Source organism: Heterodontus francisci, unplaced genomic scaffold (assembly GCF_036365525.1).
Source record: "Heterodontus francisci isolate sHetFra1 unplaced genomic scaffold, sHetFra1.hap1 HAP1_SCAFFOLD_58, whole genome shotgun sequence".
In the NCBI taxonomy this organism is placed as follows: domain Eukaryota; kingdom Metazoa; phylum Chordata; class Chondrichthyes; order Heterodontiformes; family Heterodontidae; genus Heterodontus; species Heterodontus francisci.
This window is the reverse complement of record NW_027142006.1, coordinates 7,848,203-7,869,520: the sequence shown is the minus strand read 5'-3', so window position 1 is coordinate 7,869,520 and position 21,318 is coordinate 7,848,203. Positions and strand designations below refer to the sequence as shown.

Below are 21,318 nucleotides of genomic sequence, written 5' to 3'. Positions count from 1 at the left end.
CCATTCAAATTCCTTTTGTAATCCTCGATTGTCTCCATTTCCACCGCCCTCGTGGGCAGCGAGTTACAGATCATCACCAATCAGTGTAAAAAAGTTCTTGCGCACATTCCCCCTGTATCTCCTGTCCAAAACCTTCAATCTGTGTCCCCTAGTCCTTGTACCAATAGTTAACGGGAACAATGTTTCCTTGCCAATTTATTTTAAACTGTCATAGCCGAAAACACATCTATCAATTCTCCCCTCACTCTCCTTTGATGCAGGTAGAACAACCCTAGCTTTTCCAACCTAACCTTGTAACTAAAATCCTCCATCCCTGGATCCATTCTGGTGAATTTCCTCTGCATCCTCTCAAGGACGCTCACATTCTTTCTTAAGTGTGGTAAGCAAATCGCCAACTGGGGCCTAACCAGAGCTTTATAATGGTTCAGCATAACTTCCCTGCTATGTACTCAATGCCTCTTTTTTTCAAGCCCAAGATCCCATATGCTTTGCTAACCACTCTCGCAATATGTCTTGCCACCTTCAAAGATTGATGCACATGAACCCCAAGTCCCTCTATTCCAACACACACTTTAGAACTGTGCCATTAAGTAAATATTGCCTCTCCCTATTCCTTATGCCAAAATACATCACCTCACACTTGTCACTATTAAATTCCATCTGCCACCTGTCTGCCCATTCTGCTAGCCTATCATTGTCCTGTTGCAGGCAGTTCATATCATCCTCACTGTTTGCCACTCCTCCAAGTTTGTTGTCATCGGGATATTTTGAGATTCTACTCAATATTCCAAGATCCAAGTCATTTATCTTTAGCAAAAAAAGCAGTGGCTCTCGCACTGACCCTTGGGGAACACCTCTGTCGACTATCCTCCAGTCTGACAAAGTATCATTTCATAAGACTCCCTGTTTTCTGTCCTTAAACCAATTTTCTATCCAATTGGACACTGACCCTCCTATACCACGAACCTCAATTTTGTAAACCCACTTTTATGTGGTACCTTGTCAAACGCTTCCTTAAAATCCATATAAACAACATCCACTGCATTCCCTTCATCAAGCTGCTCTGTTAGTTCATCAAAAAATGCAGTTAGATTAGTCAAGCATGAACTCCCATTTATAAATCCATGCTCACTCTACTTAATTAACTCAAACCTCTCCAAGTGACTGTTGATTTTTTACCCTGATTATTCTTTCTAAAACCTTACCCACCGCTGCTGTTAATCTAACTAGCCTGTAGTTAGCCGGACTGTCCTTACACCCTTTCTTGAATAAGGGCGTCGCATTTGCCACTGTTTACTCCTGGCACCTCCCCCGTATCCAGGGAAGATTGGAAGATTATGGCAAACTCTTCCATTATCTGCATCCGCATTTCCTTTCGCAAACTGGGATGCCAAACATCCAGACCAGGTGACTTATCTACCCGAAGCACAGCCAGCCATTTTACTACCTCCCTCTCTCAATTTGTACCCTCTCAATTGCCTCTACTCTCTTCACTTCGACTGATATTTTGTCAAATTCCACTTCGTTAGTGATCACTGATACAAAGTACTCATTAAGTAGATTAACATTGCCCTGCACCTCGAAGCTTATATTATCCTTTTTGTCCCTCATAGGCCCGACTCCACCTCTTACTACCCACTTATCATTTACATGCTGCTCGAAGATTTTTGGGTTTCCTTTCATGTTGACTGGCAGTCTATTCTCATAGAAATAGAGAATAAGCAAATATAGAAGATATAAGTATTTCCCATCCTTGATGAGGTGGAATTTTTTATGCTGTGGGTAGTAATGTCTTGGCCCACGAGTGTGGTGGAAGCAGAGACAATCAATGATTTGAAAAGTAAATTGGATGGATACTTGAAGGAAAGAAACTTGCAGGAGGAAAGGGATCGAGCTGGTGAGTGGAACTGACTAGATTGCTCCGGGGAGAGCCAGCATGGACGTGATAGGCCAAACGACCACCTTCTGTGCTGTAAATGACTCTGTGTTGTTTCTCAAATTCAATCCACTGGTGCTTGGTAAATAATTTCACAGTAAATTGTGCAACCGGAAAATCACAACCAAGGCAAGGGACGCATAAGGAAGCAAAATTGCTGAAACCCGGGATTGAACCAAGGACCTTTAGATCTTCAGTCTAACGCTCTCCCAACTGAGCTATTTCAGCCCTACATTAACAGCAGCTTGGTGTCCTTGTTTTGGAAGAAAATACATACATTCAAGTTTTCCAAAAAATTAAAGAACACAACATGTGAGTAATATTCCCCATTGCTTTCTCAGTACTGATGGATTGTGAAGCGGGAGACAGCCAGAAGTGCCACTGAGCCGCACAGACCCCGAGCTGAGAATGAAATGAGATCAAATTCAATCTTTCATAGTGAGATGCTGCTGAGAGGTAAGAGTCCTGAATCAAAGCGAGACTTGCTCATTTCAAACACTCCCTGTACTCTCTGCTCATGAAGCCTTAAAAAAGGGAAAAACAGAATGGCACTCAAACTCACAACCCTGCCATTAAAAGTCTCATGTTCGACTGACAGAACTGTCACTTCTACTCGGTCTCTTATTGGACGGATGCAACTCCAACGCAGGGGTGGCATTCAAATCCTCCCATGGCTCCACATGTCAGACTGAGTTCCATGTTGTAGACTCAAGCAAAGGAAATCTGCTCACTTCCAAAACTATCAGTGAATTGAAGCTGATTACAATCAACATCATCAGAGGTCAGAACTACCTGGTGAAAGAAGACACCCTGAAGAAGGATCCACAATTATTCAAAGGCATCGACAAAGTGAAAAACAAGAAAATCGATGAGTCAATGCAAGCCAAACAACAGAAACACTGAAGAATTCCATTCCATTCCAGTCCTGTTGTTTTTGGAGTCAGGTCACAAATGCAGCAACAACGTTATATTCCCACTTGGCCATCTGTACATTTAGTTAATTACAATTTTGTCAACAAGCTCTTTGAATCCAGTTGTCTTGTCCTCAAGCCAGCTCCGTATGGAAGTCAATTCCGCCTTCTGCAAAGCTGAAACCAATAGATAACCTTAATCTAAAAATGCCAGTAGAACAGGGTTCTTCCGGGACTTGTACCCGGGATCGCACGCATGTTAATTAACCATACTCCCAAAGCGAGAATCATACCCCTAGACCAACGAGCCACTGACAGGTCAGGCTTTATTAGCTGCTGTGGAATTTCACTGGAACCCCCCAGCCAATCATCCATTTTTTTCTGATCAAAGCAACATCCTGCAAATGCTGAATTAAAAACAGAAAGTGCTGGAAATGTTCAGCAGCTCTGGCAGCATCTATGCTGAGAGAAACACAGTTAACGTTTCAGGGCGCTCACCTTTTGTTTCAGCCATCCTTTCAGACTGCTTCTGTCCATCCAATCTCACTTTCTATTCTATCCACATTCTCACCATTCACTCCGTTACTACATTTTTCATGAATTCCTCATTTCTTTTATTAATGACAATTTTGTATTTCTGGCCTTTGCTTCAGACACCACCACAAGTGGAATCATGTCTCCATCTACCCAATCAAACCACTTCGCTGGATCCTCACATTGCAATGTTTCTTTAACCCTGACAGACTGTGGAGTTTCTGCTGCTTGATTGCAGTTCTTGCTTCCCGCCAGTAGATGTCACCTCACTCCAATACAGTGAAGTTTACAAATCTGAGAGAGACACAACAGGAAATAATTGTTCACATTATAGTGAATGTGTGGGATTTAGAAATACTAGGAGTGGAGACGAGTTATTATTGCACTCTGCTATTACATCTTTTATAATGGACTCCAGCATTTTCCCCACGACTGATGTCAGGCTAACCGGTATATAATTCACTGTTTTCTTTCTGCCTCTTTTTTTAAATAGTGGAGTTACATTAACTACCGTCCAATCCATTTGAACTGTTCCAGAGTCTACAGAATTTTGAAAAAAGACCAGAAATGCATCTGCTATTTCAAGGGCCACCTCCTTAAGTACTCTGGGATGTAGATTATCAGGCCCTGGGGATTTATCGGCCTTCAATCCTATCAATTTCCCAAACATTCCCTACTAATACTGATTTCATACAGTTCCTCCTTCTCACCAGACCCTATGTTCCACAACATTTCTGGGAGATAATTTGTATCCTCCTTTGTGAAGACAGATCCAAAGTATGTATTTAATTGGTCTGCCATTTCTTTGTTCCCCATTATAAATTCCCCCGTTTCTGACTGTAAGGGGCCCACATGTGTCTTCACTAATCTTTTTCTCCACACATATCTATAGAAGCTTTTACAGTCAGTTTTTATGTTCTCTGCTAGCTTACTCTCATACTCTATTTCCCCCTTCTTAATCAATCCTTTTGTCCTCCTCTGCTAAATTCCAAACTGCTCACATTCTTCAGGTTTGCTGCTTGATCTGGCCATTTTATATTTCTCCTCCTTGGATCTAATACTTTCCTTAATTTCTTTTGTAAGCCACAGTTGAGCCACCCTTCCTGTTTTACTTTTGCACAGACAGGAATGAACAATTGTTGTAATTCATCCATGCGCTCTTTAAATGCGAGCCATTGCCTATCCACTGTCAACCCTTTAAGTAACGTTCCCCAATCTATCATAGCCAACTCCCGCCTCATACCTTCATAGTTTTCTTTGTTTAGATTCAGGACCCGAGTCTCGGAATCAACTCTCTCACTCTCCATCTTAATGAAGAATTTTATCATATTATGGGCGCACTTCCCCAAGGGACCCCACACAACAAGATTGTTAACTAATCCTTTCTCATTACACAATAACCAGTCCAGGATGGCCTGTTCTCTAGAGGTGTTATACACCTCTATCAATTCTCCACTCAATCTCCTTTGAGAAAGGCAGAATAATCCTAGCTTTTCCAACCTAACCTTGTAACTAAAATCCCCCATCCCTGGATCCATTCTGGTAAATCGCCTCTGAGCCCTCTCAAGGACCCTCACATTCTTTCTAAAGTCTGCTGAGCAGAACTGGAAGCAACACTCCAATTGGGGCCTAACCAGAGTTTTATAATGGTTCAGCATAACTTCCCTGCTTTTGTACTCAATGCCTCTATTTATAAAGCCCAAGATCCCATATGCTTTGCGAACCACTCTCGCAATATGACTTGCCTCCTTCAAAGATTGATGCACATGAACCCCAAGTCCCTCTATTCCAACACACTCTTTAGAACTGTGCCATTAAGTATATATTGCCTCTCCCTATTCCTTATGCCAAAATACATCACCTCACACTTGTCACTATTAAATTCCATCCGCCAGCTGTCTGCCCATTCTGCTAGCCTATCACTGTCCTGTTGCAGGCAGTTCATATCATCTTCACTGTTTGCCGCTCCTCCAGGTTTGGTGTCATCGGCATATTTTGAGATTCTACTCTGTATTCCAAGATCCAAGTCACTTACCTTGAGCAAAAAAAGCAGTGGTTCTAGCACTGACCCTTGGGGAACACCACTGTCGACTATCCTCCAGTCTGACAAAGAACCATTTAATAAGACTCGCTGTTTTCTGTCCTTAAACCAATTTTCTATCCAATTGGACACTGACCCTCCTATACCACGAACCTCAATTTTGTTAACCGCCCTTTTATGTGGTACCTTGTCAAACGCTTCCTTAAAATCCATATAAACAACATCCACTGCATTCCCTTCATCAACCTGCTCTGTTAGTTCATCAAAAAATGCAGTTAGATTAGTCAAGCATGAACTCCCATTTTTAAATCCATGCTCACTCTCCTTAATTAACTCGAAAATCTCCAAGTGACTGTTGATTTTTTACCCTGATTATTCTTTCGAAAACCTTACCCACCGCTGCTGTTAATCTAACTAGCCTGTAGTTACCCGGACTGTCCTTACACCCTTTCTTGAATAAAGGTGTCGCATTTGCCACTGTTCAATCCTCTGGTACCTCCCCCGTATCCAGGGAAGATTGGAAGATTATAACAAGCCCTTCCGTTATCTGCATCCGCATTTCCTTTTGCAATCTGGGATGTAAGCCAACTGGACCAGGTGATTTATCTACCCGAAGCACAGCCAGCCTTTTTAGTAGCTCCCTCTCTCAATTTGCACCCTATCCATTGCCTCTACTCTCTCCGCTTCTGATGATATTTTGTCAGATTCCAATTCCTTAGTGATCATTGATACAAAGTACTCATTAAATATATTAACATTGCCCAGCACCTCTGAGCATATACTATCCTCTTTGTCTTTAATAAGGCCCACTCCACCTCTTACTACCCACTGATTACTTATCTACTGTTCAAAGATCTTTGGGTGCCCTTTCATGTTGACTGCCATTCTCTTCTCATAGAAATAAAGAATAAGCTAAATATTGAAGATATAAATATTTCCCATCCTTGATGAGGTGGAATTTTTTTATGTTGTGGGTGGTAATGTCCTGACCCACGAGTGTGGTGGAAGCAGAGACAATCAATGATTTGAAAAGGAAATTGGATGGATACTTGAAGGAAAGAAACTTGCAGGAGGAAAGGGATTGAGCTGGTGAGTGGAACTGACTCGATTGCTCCGGGGAGAGCCAGCATGGACATGATGGGCCAAACGACCACCTTCTATGCTGTAAATGACTCTGTGTTGTTTCTCAAATTCAATCCACTGGTGTTTGGTAAAGAATTCCAAAGTAAATTGTACAACTGGAAAATCAGAACAAAAGCAAGGGACGCATAAAGAATTGAAATTGCCTTTAGATCTTCAATCTAACACTCCCCCAACTGAGCTATTTCAGCCCCACATTGTTAATGTCTTTGTGTCCTTGTTTTGGAAGAAAATACATACATTCAATTGTTTCTGAAAGGTTGCAGAACACAACATGGGAGTAATATTCCCCATTGCTTTCTCAGCACTGATGGATTGTGAAGTGGGAGACAGCCAGAAGTCCCACTGAGACGCACAGACCCCCAGCTGAGAATTAAATGAGATAAAATTCAATCTTTCATCGCAAGATGCTGCAGAGAGATGAGTCCTGAATCAAAGCAAGACTTGCTCATACTGTTGTTGAATTTCATTTCAAACACTCCTTGTACTCTCTGCTAATGAAGCCTAAAAAAAGGGAAAAATAGAATGGCACTCAAACTCACAACCCTGAGATTAAAAGTCTCATATTCGACTGACTGAACTGTCACTTCTACTCAGTCTCTTATTGGATGGATACAACTGTATGCTCCAATGCATGGGTGGCTTTCAAATCCTCCCTTGTCAGACTGAGTTACATCTTGCAGACTCAAGCAAAGGAAATTTGCTCAGTTCCAAAACTATCAGAAGCTTATTTTGATCAACATCATCAGAGGTCAAAACTTCCTGGTGAATGGAAACACCCTGAAGAAGGATCCGCAATTATTCAAACGCATCAAAAAAGAGAAAAACAAGAAAATCGATGAGTTATTATTATTGGAGATACAGCACTGAAACAGGCCCTTCGGCCCACCAAGTCTGTGGCGACAAGCAACCACCCATTTATACTAACCCTACAGGAATCCCATATTCCCTACCACCTACCTACACTACGGGCAATTTACAATGGCCAATTTACCTATCATCTGCAAGTCTTTGGTGGGGGGAGGAAACCAGAGCACCCAGCAAAAACCCAAACAGACACAGGGAGAAGTTGCAAACTCCACACAGGCAGTACTCAGAATTAAACCCAGGCCCATGAGACTGTGAGGTTGTGGGGCTAACCACTGCGCCACTGTGCCACCCTAATCGAAACCGAACAACAGAAACACAGAAGAATTCCATTCCATACTAGCTACTAGTCGTGTTGTTTTTGCATCCAGCTCTCAGTTACTGCTCCACCTTCAGACACCCACTTGGCCACCTGTGCATTTTGTTCATTTCAATTTTGTCGACAGGCTCTTTGAATCCAGTTCTCTGGTCCTCAAACAGGATCTGTATGAACGTCAATTTCGCTTTCTGCAAGGCTGCAACCAATTGATGACCTTCAACTAAAAACACAGATGAAGAAGGGCTAGTCTGTTAACCTCTCGCATATTAACCAATCAGACACCCAAAGCGGGAATCATACCCCTGGACCAACAAGCCACTTACAAGGTGCATTATTTTTAGTTCTCTTTAGAACTGTGCCATTAAGTATATATTGTCTCTCCCAATTCCTTCTGCTAAAGTGCATCACCTCACACTAGTCGCTATTAAATTCTATTTGCCATCTGTCTGCCCATTCTGCTAGCCTTTCACTGTCCTGTTGCAGGCAGGTCATATCATCCTCACTGTTTGCCACTCCTCCAGGTTTGGTGTTATCGGTATATTTTGATATTCTACTCGATATTCCAAGATCCGAGTCATTTTCATATAGCAGAAAAAGCTGTGGTTCTCGCAGTGACCACTGGAGAACACCCACTGTCGACTATCCTCCAGCCTGACAAAGAACCGTTTACTGTGACTCGCTATTTTCTGTCCATAAGGCAATTTTCTATCCAATTGGACAGTGACTCTCCTATTCCATGAACCTCAATTTTGTTAACCACCCTTTTATGTGGTACCTTATAATCCATTCTTAATCCATCCATCCATCCTTTCTTAAAATCCATATCAACAACATTCGCTGCATCATCTTCCTGTTAGTTCATCAGAAAATGCAGTTAGTCAAGCATGAACTCCCATTTATAAATCCATGCTCACTCTCCTCAATTAACTCAAATCTCACCAAGTGACTGTTGATTTTTTCCCTAATATTGTTTCTAAAACCTTACTCACCACTGCTGTTAATCACACTGGCCTGTAGTTACCCGGACGATCCTTACACCCTTTGTTGAAATAGGAAGTCACATTTGCCACTGTTCAGTCCTCTTGGCACCTCCACAGTGCTTTTTGGGAGAGTGTTCCTGGTTTTTGACCCTGCAACAGTAAAGGCATGGCGGTATAGTGCCAATTCAAGATGATGTGTGACTTGGAGGGGAACTTGAAGGTGGTGATGTTCCCATGCGTCTGCTACCTTTGTCCTTCTAGGTGGTAGAGTTTGTGAGTTGGAAGGTGCTGTTGAAGGAGGCTTGGTAAGTTGCTGCAGTACGTATTGTAAATGTTACACACTGCTGCCACTCTGCACTGGTGCTCGAGGGAATGAATGTTTAAGGTGGTGGATGGGGTGCCAATCAAGTGGGCTGCTTTGACCTGATGGTGTCAATCTCTTGAGTGTTGTTGGAGCTGCAAGCATCCAGGCATGAGTATTCCATCACATTCCTGACTTGTGCCTTGTAGATGGTGGGCAGGCTTTGGCGAGTCAAGAGGTGAGTTAGTTGCCGCAGAGTTCCCAGCCTCCGACCCGCTCTTGTAGTTGTAGCTGTAGCTGTAATAGTAATAGGCAACCGTCCGTCTCGGAAGACGATGGGCTACACCCGGGGTGTACGTCACTTCTGTATTAAACATCGTTTGTTGTGGCTGTGGAGGACGACACGTGAGTGACGATCCCTTCCGCAGCTGGTACAGATGAATATCATTGGTCCGATGTCGACTGACAATTTTTCCTTCCTCTGAGCTCTCTTTCCCCCCAACTGGTCATTTCTTTTGTCCTCTGCTTTTCCCATGGTCTTCCTGAATGCCTTTCTCCAGGAATTCCAGTCAGCAGGAAGGAATTCCCATGTATCGACGACACTCCCAGTCTGCTGGATATCTCGCTTGCAGATGTCCTTGTATCACAGACGTGGGTGACCTGTTGGTCTCATGCTGATAGCAAGCTCACCAAAGAGCGTGTCTTTGGCAAAGCGACCGTCATCCATTCAGCACACATGACCCAGTCAACAGAGTCACCGCTGACTCGAGGACAAACATGCTGCAGATCCCTGCACGCTGGTGTACTACCGCATTCGGCACTCTGTCCTGCCAGGAGATGCCCAATATCCATCTGAGGCAGCGGAGGTGGAAGCTGTTCAGCTGCTTTTCTTGGCTTGTATAAGTTGTTGATGCTTCTCTACTATAAAGGAGGGTGCTGAGAACACAAGCCTGGTACATGTGGAGCTTTGTATTTTTGGTCAGTTTGCTGTTGGTTCACATTGGTCTTCTCAACTTTGACATGACAGCTGCAGCATTGACAATCCTGGTACTGATTTCAGTATCAAGGGACAGATTGCTGGTGATTGTTGATCCTCCAAAGTGAGGTTGTTGATGTTGATGGAAGGTGGCGTCTCTATGTCCTGGCCCAAAACTTTGATCTTCTTGATGCTGATCGTCAGTCCAAACTCCTTGCAGGCCAGGGAGAACCGATATACAAACTGCTGCAAGTGAATTTCATGATGGGATGTCAGCACAGCGTCATCAGCAAACAGCAACTCACAGACTAGGAACTGACTCATTTTGGTCTTGGTGCGCAGTCTTGCCAAGATGAACAGCTTGTCATCAGCTCTGGTATGCAGGTGGACACCCCCATCTGAGTCACTGAAAGTGTACAATAGCAGTATGGAGAAGAGTATGCGAATTGTAAAGGATGTGAGCTGTGAGGAGATTACAAGGAGGCTTCCAGGGGACTTGGACAGGATAAGTGAATGAAATGACAGATGGAATATAATATGAAGAAGTGTGAAGTTATCCACTTTGGTAGAATAAACAGAAAGACAGAGTATTTCTTAAATGGTGAGAGTTTGGGAAGTGTTGATGTCCAAAGGGACCTGGGTGTCCTTGTTCATGAGACACTAAAAGCTCGCATGCAGGTGCAGCAATCAATTAGGAAGGCAAATGGTATGTTGGCCTGAACACGAGGGGTCATGAGTACAGGAATAAAGATGTCTTGATGCAATTGTATAGAGCCTTGGTGAGACCGCGCTGGAGTATTGTGTCCAGTTTTGGCTTCCTTATCTAAGGAAGGATATACATGCCATCGAGGGAGTGCAATGGAGGGTCACCAGACTAATCCCTGGGATGAGGAAACTGGGCTTGTATTCCTTAAAGTTTCATTTGAAAGGCCATTTAAAACTGAGATAGGGTGGAGTTTCTTCATTCAGAGGGTGGTGAATCTTTGGAATTCTCTACCCCAGGGGTCTGTGGCAGCTCAATCATTGAGCATGTTCAAGACAGAAATTGATAGAAACCTTGATACTCATGACATCAAGGGATATGGGGATAGCATGGGAAAGGGGCGTTGAGGCAGATGATCAGCCATGATCTAATTGAATGGCAGAGCAGGCTCGACGGGCTAAATGGCCTCCTCCTATGTTCCTCTGTTTCTAAGAGAGTTGTCACCAGGACACAGCCCTGCTTGACCCCACTGCTGATCTTGAAAGCATCTGATGTTGCTCCATGGTAACTGATGGAACTGTGCACGTTCTCGTGGAAAGAAGAGATGATGCCCAAGAGTTCAGGAGGGCAGCCTATGTTCCATCGCAGCTTGAAGAGTCCGTCTCTGCTGACAAGATCAAAGGCCTTGGTGATGTCTATAAAGACAATGTAGAGTGGTCTGTACTGTTCACAGTACTTCTCCTGTAACTGCCGAAGTGAGACAATCATGTCGACTGTCGATCTACCAGCTCTGAAGCTGCACTGAGACTCAGCATAGATGTGTGATGCCAGGGTCTGCAATCTGGTCAGAGCAATGTGAGCAAAGACCTTCCCCACAATACTTAGCAAGGAGATGCCTCAGTAATTGCTGCAGTCACTGTGATTCCTATATTTTTGCACAAGGTGACAATGTTTGCATCACGCATGTTTTCAGGCGCAGATCTCTCCTTCCAACAGAGACACAGAAGTTCATGGAGATGCTACAACTGTGCCGCTTTTCCACTTTTGATGATTCCAGGTGGAATACCATCATTTCCCAGGGCTTTATCACTGGCAAGACGGTCAATGGCGTTGTTGAGCTCTATTATAGTGGACTCACTGTCCAACTCCTCCATGACAGGGAAGTCTGGATTGGCGCTGAGAGCTACTTCAATGACAATGTTCTCCGTTATGTAGAGTTCAAGGTAATGCTCCACTCACCTTTCCATCTGCTTGTTAGGTTCAGTGATGATTGTCCCTGTCTTTGTCTTCAAAGGTGCTGATTTAGTTACTGCTGGGCCGGTTGCTTTCATAATTTTTTTTAATTCATTCATGTGATGTGGTCATCACTGGCTAAGCCAGCATTTATTGCCCATCCCTCATTTCCCATGAGAAGGTGGTGGTGAGCTGCCTTCTTGAACCGCTGCAGTCTATGTGAGGTAGGTACACCCACAGTGCTGTTAGGAAGGGAGTTGCAGGATTTTGACCCAGCGACAGTGAAGGAAAGGCGATATAGTTCCAAGTCACGATAGTGTGTGGCTTGGAGGGGAACTTGCAGGTGGTGGTGTTCCCATGAATTTGCTGCCCTTGTCCTTCTAGTTGGTAGAGGTTGCGGGTATGGAAGGTGCTGTCTAAGGAACCTTGGTGTGTTGAATTCCTTCATATGTCCCTCCAGCATCCCCCAGATTCAGCGGCAGATTGAATACTGTTGCAGTGTTTTAACCAGTATTGATTGGTGCAGTGCCGAGCAGTCCGCAGAGACTTGTCTCTGGTAGTTCTGAGAGTGTCTAGAGTTTGTCTGCTGGGGACTGGTTTGTAGTTCATGAGGGCTCTCTTCTTAGTTATAGTAACTGACTCCATTTCAGTCCAATAAGCCTCAAACCAGTCAGCATTCCTCCCATCTCTTTTCCCGTGCAGAGTTATAGATGGTGGCGTGCAGATGGTTCCACTTTGACACCGCACTGAGGCCTTGGGTGTTTTCTGAAAGAGCCTGATCGAGGATGTTGACGAACTCCTGGGTCCTTTCTGGATCAGTGGTTCGGCAAGTGTTGATCCATGAAGGACCTTTCTTCTTGGATGGGTGAAGCTTCCTTGGCTGAAGCCTGACCTTGCTACACACCAGGGAGTGGTCAGTGTCACAGACAGCGCTGTGATAGCTGTGAGTGATGAGGACATTGCTGAGGGTGGTACATCTGGTGATGTTAAGTTCTAGCTGGTGCCAGTGGCGTGATCTTGGGATGGCTCCAGGACACCTTGTGGCACAGCTTGAACTGGAAGTAGCTGTTTGTCACACAGAGACCATGCTGACAGCATAGATCCAGCAACCTCTGTCCATTTTTGATCATCTTGCCAATCCCCTGGTGCCCTATGCTCGTTGGCCAAGGTATAGTCAGTACCCACACTTGCGTTGAAATCTCCTAGAAGATACAATCCCTCAGTGCTGGGAATTCTACTGATGGCAGCGTCAAATGTCTCATAGAATTGATCCTTGACATCTGGGGTGGAGGTGAGTGTCGGGACATAGATGCACATGAGATTAACTGGGCCCACGCTTGTTGACAAGTGAAGAGTATGAAGTCTCTCTGAGCCTACTGTGGGTGGTTCACTCATCATATGATGCGTGTTTTTTACTGTGAAACCCATGAGTTGCCTCTTGGGCTTTCCCCTGCCAGAAGAAGGTGTAGTGTTTCTCTTTGAGGGATCCACTTTGAACGAGTCTAGTTTCTTGCAGCACAGCAATGTCCACATTGAGCCTTGTGAGTTCCTTGTCGATCACAGCTGTCTTGTGTGTGTCATCAACCTGCAGAAGGTTGTCGGTAAGGCCAGGACACATGGTCCTTACATTCCAGCTTGTGATGCGAACGACTGGTGTCTTCTTTGTTGAGTTTGTCTTGCCTGGTGCATTGATTATCGAACCGCCTGTTGAGAGATGACTCTCTGAGCTCCAAGCACCCATTGAAGCAAGTAGGTCGTGGCAGGACAGCAGTTAACTGAGTGGGTGGTAGCTATCCAATGAGACATGATGATCTCTCCCTCTGTCAGAAGTAACCCCTGGTGCTCATACTCTACACCAATTGAGTGAGAGCTTACAATCAGCAACTGTTTATTCCCGTGTTGTGCTAATGTTTAACCACAAAGCTGGAGTGTCCTCTCCAGGGCACAGGCCTGGGCAAATAGTATGGAGACACTGAGCATCAGGACACCCTCTCAGCATTGCGAGTATTGTCCAAAGGAAAGGGAAAAAAACAGTACTGTTTGGTATTGCTCTGCTGTAGCAGTTGCTGGAAAACTACCTGATAAGTAACAGGTAACTGCCTAAGGGACTCCACTCCGGATTTACTGTCCAGGTTTACTCCCTCAGCCTTCTTCTCTCTCAAGCCATCCACAGGGAAGTGAGACTTTTTGCCCATAGCTGGGGCTCTGTTTCTTGGCATCAGGATGGAACCACACGCCAGTGGGCCTGCATGACATGCACAAGGATATCACACACTGCCCCATCACTGTGACAGCTCAGAGAGATACCCTGATGATAATGCACCCCACAGGAACATCACAAACAGCCCCCTCCCTAGGACAGCTCAGGGTCAGACAGTGCACACACTGCAACAACAGTGACATTACTGTATTAGTCCCTCCATTCTGAAAAACAAGCATTCACCCTACTTGATGCTTTCTGTCCCTCAACCAATTTTGTATCCCCGCTGCCACTGCCTCTTTAATCCCATCTGCTCGAATTTTGTTAACAAGTCTATTTTATGGTACATTTTCAAACACAATTTTGAAGTGCAGACACACACCATCAACCTCACCATCCTGGTCTACTCTCTCTGAAACTTCATCAAATAAATTAATTAATTATTTCAGACACAATCTTCTGTTAACCAATCTGTACTGGCTGTCATTTATTAGCCCATGTTCTACCAAGTGCCAGTTAATTTTCTCCTGGATATTTGTCTCTAAAAGTTTCCCCACCACCGACATTAGACTAACTGGTCTTTAGTTCCTGGATTTATCTCTCTTTTTAAACAGGGCTGTAAAATTAGCAATCCTTGCAGACTTATCTTTCAGTTCTGGAAAGTCTATTGTGGACAATCTCTTTGGGCATGACTTTAACCAATTAAAGCAACAGGATACTTGATTAGTAAGTCCAGAACTTTTATTGAGAGTAAAATAGTGCTTAATAATTGTAAGCAAAATTATCTTTAACAAACATGGACAATATAACTTTACTGCTCCAGCAGGTGTGTGGACTGGTCGAGCTTGGTCTCAGAGTGTCACGGTCCTCTTTGTCCAGTCTAGATCCCTCATCAGGTGGAGAACTTGGTTGATGATCTGAGCCTTTACCCCTGAGATCTTCTAGTGTTCCTGCGCACTGAAACCTTACAAAATCCCTACTTTTAACCCCTGGATTGCCATCACACCACCTTGTAAAATAATATTTGGTCCGAGCTGTTGCTAGGTACATTTAATAAGTTCTTAATGATGTCTTCCACTAACAGTCACCTGTCCTCAGAATCTCAGACATGAGTACAATGGAGTGGTTTCACACTGTCTCCCAATCTGATCTGAAACAAGTTTCCTATTCATTAAATCGAGACTCTTGAAGGTCACGATGTACCAGACCATGGGTTTTATCAGGTGTCCTAGAAAGGTCCATTGTTTGAATAAGTTTCGCTGAAACTGCCTTTTCCCACACAGACACAGAAACTCACAGTAGTTAGATTGAACTAACTTTAAATGAAAACCCATTCTCTCTAAAATGATTATTGATTCATTATTTATAACTCAATCAAGGTTCATTACCTTTACAAACATCAGTTTCATGATGGGTAGCTACTCATTAATTATTCAGGATATAAATGTTAGTGCTGAACACAAAATGGCTCCTTTGGTCATGTGTTAATTGTAAAATGGCTTCCTTGACCTTATTAGTTATTACAACAGATACGTTATAAAAATGGTCAAGTTAAACTGAGATCGAACTACCTAAGCTTACCTGCATCCTCCAGTCCTCTGGCATCATTCCCAGAGAAAGGAGGATTGAAAGATTGTGGCTCAAGTCTCCACTATTTCCACCCTTACTTCCCTCAGCAACCCAGGATGCAGCCCATCCAGACCGGGTGACTTTTCTACTGTGAGCACTGCTAACCTTGTAATTATCTCCTCTTTATCTATTTTCATCCCCTCCAATTTCTCCACAACCTCCTCCTTTACTGTGACATTTGCACAATCTGCTTGTTTTGTGATGACAGATTAAATGTACTTAATTAGTACCTCAGTCACACCCTCTGCCTCCACAGGATCTCCTAATTGACCCACCCTTTCTTTGACTGTCCATATGTTGGTAAAAGACTTCAGTGATCCCAGTTATGTGACCTGCTAATCTTTTCTCATACATTCTCTTGCTGATCTCATTTCCTTTTTCAGCTCTCCTCTGTACTTTCTGTATTCTGCTTGTTTCTCCTGCATATGAATCCTCACATGATTTCTATATTAATGGTTTTCGAACTATTTTGTTGAAGGATTGAGTTTTGTAAATTTCTCCCTAGCTCCCCTCATGGTCAGGCAGAAAGTTTAACTGCTGTGTTTTCAAACAGCAACAGCTTTATTTGAAAAGCCATTATGACAGGATTCCGGGTTTTAATCCAGTCACAAATCTGGTTCTGATGTCTTGTGGCTCCAGCTGTCACATGACCTGTCAGAGGATGACCTCATAATTGACCAAGTCATGGAGCTGTGGGTTGATGTTTAAATCGTTTCAAAATAATTTTCAAGAAGGACAATCAAAATGAATCGATATATAAAAGGTAGATTTTGTGAATTTGTGCTCCCAGTGGAAATTCCTGCAGAGTCTGCTGGTTTTCATATCCCCAATTTCCCACAGGAAGCTCTGTGCTCGGAGTCTGTATTCCTTACATCAACATTACACAGAATCATTTCATGGGAGACCCCAGTGTGAATTGTCGACAGGTGGGTCAGTTTTAACTTTCAAAGTAACACAGGAGCAAAATACTGCAGATACTGGAAATCTGAAATAAAAACAGAAAATGCTGGAAATACTCAGCAGGTCTGGCAGCATCTGTGGAGAGAGAAACAGAGTTTACGTTTCAGATCTGTGATCTTACATCAGAACTGAGCTGAAATTGTCTTCGGGACTGAGATTGTGGAATCAATTTCAGGGTCAAAGACATTGTACTTGGTAAGGATAGCAAGATGGTGATTATTAAGTATAGTGCAAAAATATAGATGCTTTTACATTATTTTAATCAACATTGATTTAAACTTTGTGCTCACGAATCCTATCTTTTGATCAAAATGACACTGATAACAATGGAAAAAGCAACACATGCATTTCACGACCACAGGACTTTGTGAAGCCTTTTACAGCCAATGAAGGACTTTCCAAGTGTTGTCACTGTACAGTACAATACAATACCCAACAATAAGGATATTTCACATTCGAGTCACGCAAGTGCCAGGCAATGACCATCTCAAACAAGAGAGAATCTAACCATCTCCCCTTGACGTTCAACAGCATTACGTTTGCTGAATCTCCCACTATCAACATCCTGGGGGTTACCATTGACCAGAAAATGAACTGCTGTAGCCATATAAATATCATGGCTACAAGAGCAGGTCAGAGACTAGGAATCCTGCGGCGAGTAACTCACCTCCTGACTCCCCAAAGCCTGTCCACTATCCACAAGGCACAAGTCAGGAGTGTGATGGAATACTCTCCACTTGCCTGGATAGGTGCAGCTCCAACAACACTTCAGAAGCTCAACGCCATCTGGGACAAAGCAGCCCACTTGATTGGCACCTCATTCACAATATTCACTCTCTCCATCACCGATGCACTGTGGTAGCAGTGTGCACCATCCACAAGATGCACTGCAGCAAGGCAGCAAGCCTCCTGAGACTGCACCTTCCAAACCCGTGACTTCTGCTACCTAGAAGGACAAGGGCAGCAGATGCGTGGGAACACCACCACCTGCAAGTTCCCCTCTAAGTCATACAACATCCTGAATTGGAAATATATCACTGTTCTCTTACTGTTGATGGGTCAAAATCCTGGAACTCCCTTCCGAACAGCATCACATCGACTGCAGTGGTTCAAGAAGGCAGCTCACCACCACTTTCTTCAGGGAATTAGGGATGGGCAATAAATAAAAATAAAATCAATAAAAAAGACAATAATTCCCAAAACTAGAAAATACATATGAAAATGAAAATATAATAAAGCACAGTCAGCATGGATTTCACAAAGAAAGACTTGATTAACCTTATCTTTGAAGAATCAACAGCAAGAGTAATACAGCAGATGTAGAAGAGTTTAAGTTAATAAAGCCTCATCCTTTTTTGTGTTTGAACCAACAAATTGTGGGTGAACAAACAAGCACACTAACTGACAGAGCTGCATGTTGTGCTTTCTAAATTACCCGAAAGCAGGGTGTTAATGAGTTAAATCTTCAAGTTGCTGCAACCAGAATAGCCATTGTCCACTATCAGTTTTACTGTTGCAAACATAGGGTGGAACATTCATTGTGAATCTATAGAAACAGTCTGGTCCTGCACACTGCAGACACATCCACGTCATCACCAACCAACTCGCCTATAATTGATGCAGTTATTTGACTTTTCCCCATTAGCTCCATGGAATTAATTTTCAAAGATTTTAATTCTAAGAAGTTTTGTTAATATTCAGCCCTTGAGAAGAAACCATTCCCTGGCCACAGTGGAGAAAGCATTGAATATAAAACAGTAGACTACCAGGTAACACAGTGAAAGCTTATCAGCTAATCTATAATTGCTTAGTATTCTTACTTTTGCTCTTGCTATTCGGTTTTTCATCCTTTTCAGCTCCTGACTGTGGATATTATTGTGATTAAATGTGAAAAGATGCACTGTGTCTCAGCCCCGTTATAGTGACTCTTTCTCTGTACAGTGCTGTATACACTCAGATACTGACAGTGTCTCTCCCTCCCTCAACTTTCCAGCCCTGACGATGCAGAAAGCGCTGCTCAAAGTTACACATTCTGACTGTTTGCAGTTGATTAGTGAGAGATTATTAACGTATCCTTCTGCAGCGCTGCCTCGGTTAATAACAGCAGATCGAAGTCACATTTCAGATACAGAAACAGACGCATCAATTATTCACCCTTTCCCAGAGTGAGTGAGGACCGGACAAGCAGCAACATTCCAGCCCCACACTCTGCAATTACCCAGCACCAGCGGAAAACAGTGAATACAGATTCAATCAGTGGGTTAATGTCCATTACAGGGATTCCACGGCCCAGGACAAACATCCCCATACACCGAGAACAAGCTCAGGAAAACCCGGGGGAGTTAATATCCCAGTCACTGAGCATTCCAGTAACATTGAACAAGTTACTGAACTGAGTGAACTTTCAAAGTACAGAAGTGATGATGAGGTCAAAAAGGTCTGAACAGTTGAGGTGACTGAGCGGTTTCAGCTTCTCTGTTCAGGTTGCAGCTTTCACTGGAGGCATGTGTTTCAATCCCACTTCTGACAACTTGATTTTCAGTTACTTTACAGAGTTTCCTTGAAGGTTTGAGGTGGACTAAATACTGAAGAACTGTTTCTAACTGCTGAACGGTCCATAACGAAAGTTACAGATTTAAGGTGACTCACAAAACCAGAAGGAACTTGAGGAAAAATTCCTTTCTGCAACGTGTGGTTAGGATTTCAGTTATGTGGATAGATTGGAGAAGCTGGGGTTGTTCTCCTTAGAGAGGAGATTTGATAGAGGTGTTCACAATCATGAGGGGCCGTGACAGACCAGATAGAGAGAAACTGTTGGTGGAAGGATTGAGACTCAGGTAAAAGCTGTGGCTCAGTTGGTCACACACACCTCTAAATCACAAGCATCTGGGTTCAGATTTCACAGCTGACACTCCAGTGCAGCACTGAGGGTGTTGAAGGTGCTGCCTTTCAGGTGTGATGTTAAACCAAGACCTGGTCTGCATGTTTGTGTGAATGTAAAAGATCCCATGCTGCAATTTCAAACAAGTGAAGAGCAAAAGTTGCAGGTTCCGGGATTTAGATGTTTCAGTAAGAACAGAGAAGATGGTAAAAGAGGGGGGGAGGGTGTGGCATTGTTAATCAAGGAGAGTATTACAGCAACAGAAGGGATGTTTGAGGACTCGTCTACTGAGGTAGTATGGGCCGAGGTTAGAAACAGGAGAGGTGAGGTCACCCTGTTGGGAGTCTTTTATAGACCTCCAAATAGTTCCAGAGATGTAGAGGAAAGGATAGCGAAGATGATTCTCGACAGGGGCGAGAGTAACAGGGTAGTTGTTTTGGGGGACTTTAACTTTCCAAATATCGACTGGAAATACTATAGTTCGAGTACTTTACATGGTTCAGTTTTTGTCCAGTGTGTGCAGGAGGGTTTTCAGACACAGTATGTAGACAGGCCAACCAGGGGCAATGCCACATCGGATTTGGTACTGGGTAATGTACCCGGCTCGGTGTTAGATTTAGATGTAGGTGAGCACTTTGGTGATAGTGATCACAATTCGGTTAGGTTTACCTTAGCGATGGGCAGGGACAGGTATATACCGCAGGGTAAAAATTATAGCTGGGGGACAGGAAATTATGATGCGATTAGGCAAGATTTAGGATGCGTAGGATGGGGAAGGAAACTGCAGGGGATGGGAACAATCGAAATGTGGAGCTTATTCAAGGAGCAGCTACTGCGTGTCCTTGATACGTATTTACCTGTCAGGCAGGGAGGAAGTTGTCGAGCAAGGGAGCCGTGGTTTACGAAAGAAGTTGAAGCGCTTGTCAAGAGGAAGAAGAAGGCTTATGTTCGGATGAGACGTGAAGGCTCAGTTCGGGCGCTTGAGAGTTACAAGCTAGCCAGGAAGGATCTAAAGGGAGAGCGAAGAAGAGCAAGGAGAGGACACGAGAAGTCATTGGCGGATAGGATCAGGGAAAACCCGAAGGCTTTCTATAGGTATATCAGGAATAAAAGAATGACTTGAGTTAGATTAGGGCTAATCAAGGATAGTAGTGGGAAGTTGCGTGTGGAATCAGAGGAGGTAGGGGAAGTGTTAAATGAATATTTTGCGTCAGTATTTACAGTCGAGAAAGAAAATGTTGTCGAGGAGATTACTGAGATTCAAGCTACTAGGCTAGATGGGATTGAGGTTCACAAGGAGGAGGTGTTAGCAATTTTGGAAAGTGTGAAAATAGATAAGTCCCCTGGGCAAGATGGGATTTATCCTAGGATTCTCTGGGAAGCTAGGGAGGAGATTGCAGAGCCTTTGTCCTTGATCTTTATGTCGTCATTGTCGACAGGAATAGTGCCGGAAGACTGGAGGATAGCAAATGTTGTCCCCTTGTTCAAGAAGGGGAGTAGAGACAGCCCTGGTAATTATAGACCTGTGAGCCTTACTTCGGTTGTGGGTAAAATGTTGGAAAAGGTTATAAGAGATAGGATTTATAATCATCTTGAAAAGAATAAGTTCATTAGCGATAGTCAGCACGGTTTTGTGACGGGTAGGTCGTGCCTCACAAACCTTATTGAGTTTTTCGAGAAGGTGACCAAACAGGTGGATGAGGGTAA

At 43.6% G+C, this 21,318-nt stretch overlaps 1 non-coding gene across 1 annotated transcript; it reads right to left on the bottom strand.

The window, feature by feature from the left end:
• Nucleotides 1-2,091: 2,091 nt before the first annotated feature.
• Nucleotides 2,092-2,164, bottom strand: trnaf-gaa (transfer RNA phenylalanine (anticodon GAA)). Its single transcript has one exon. It is a non-coding gene; the product is annotated as a tRNA-Phe (tRNA).
• Between the last annotated feature and the right edge of the window lie 19,154 nt (nucleotides 2,165-21,318).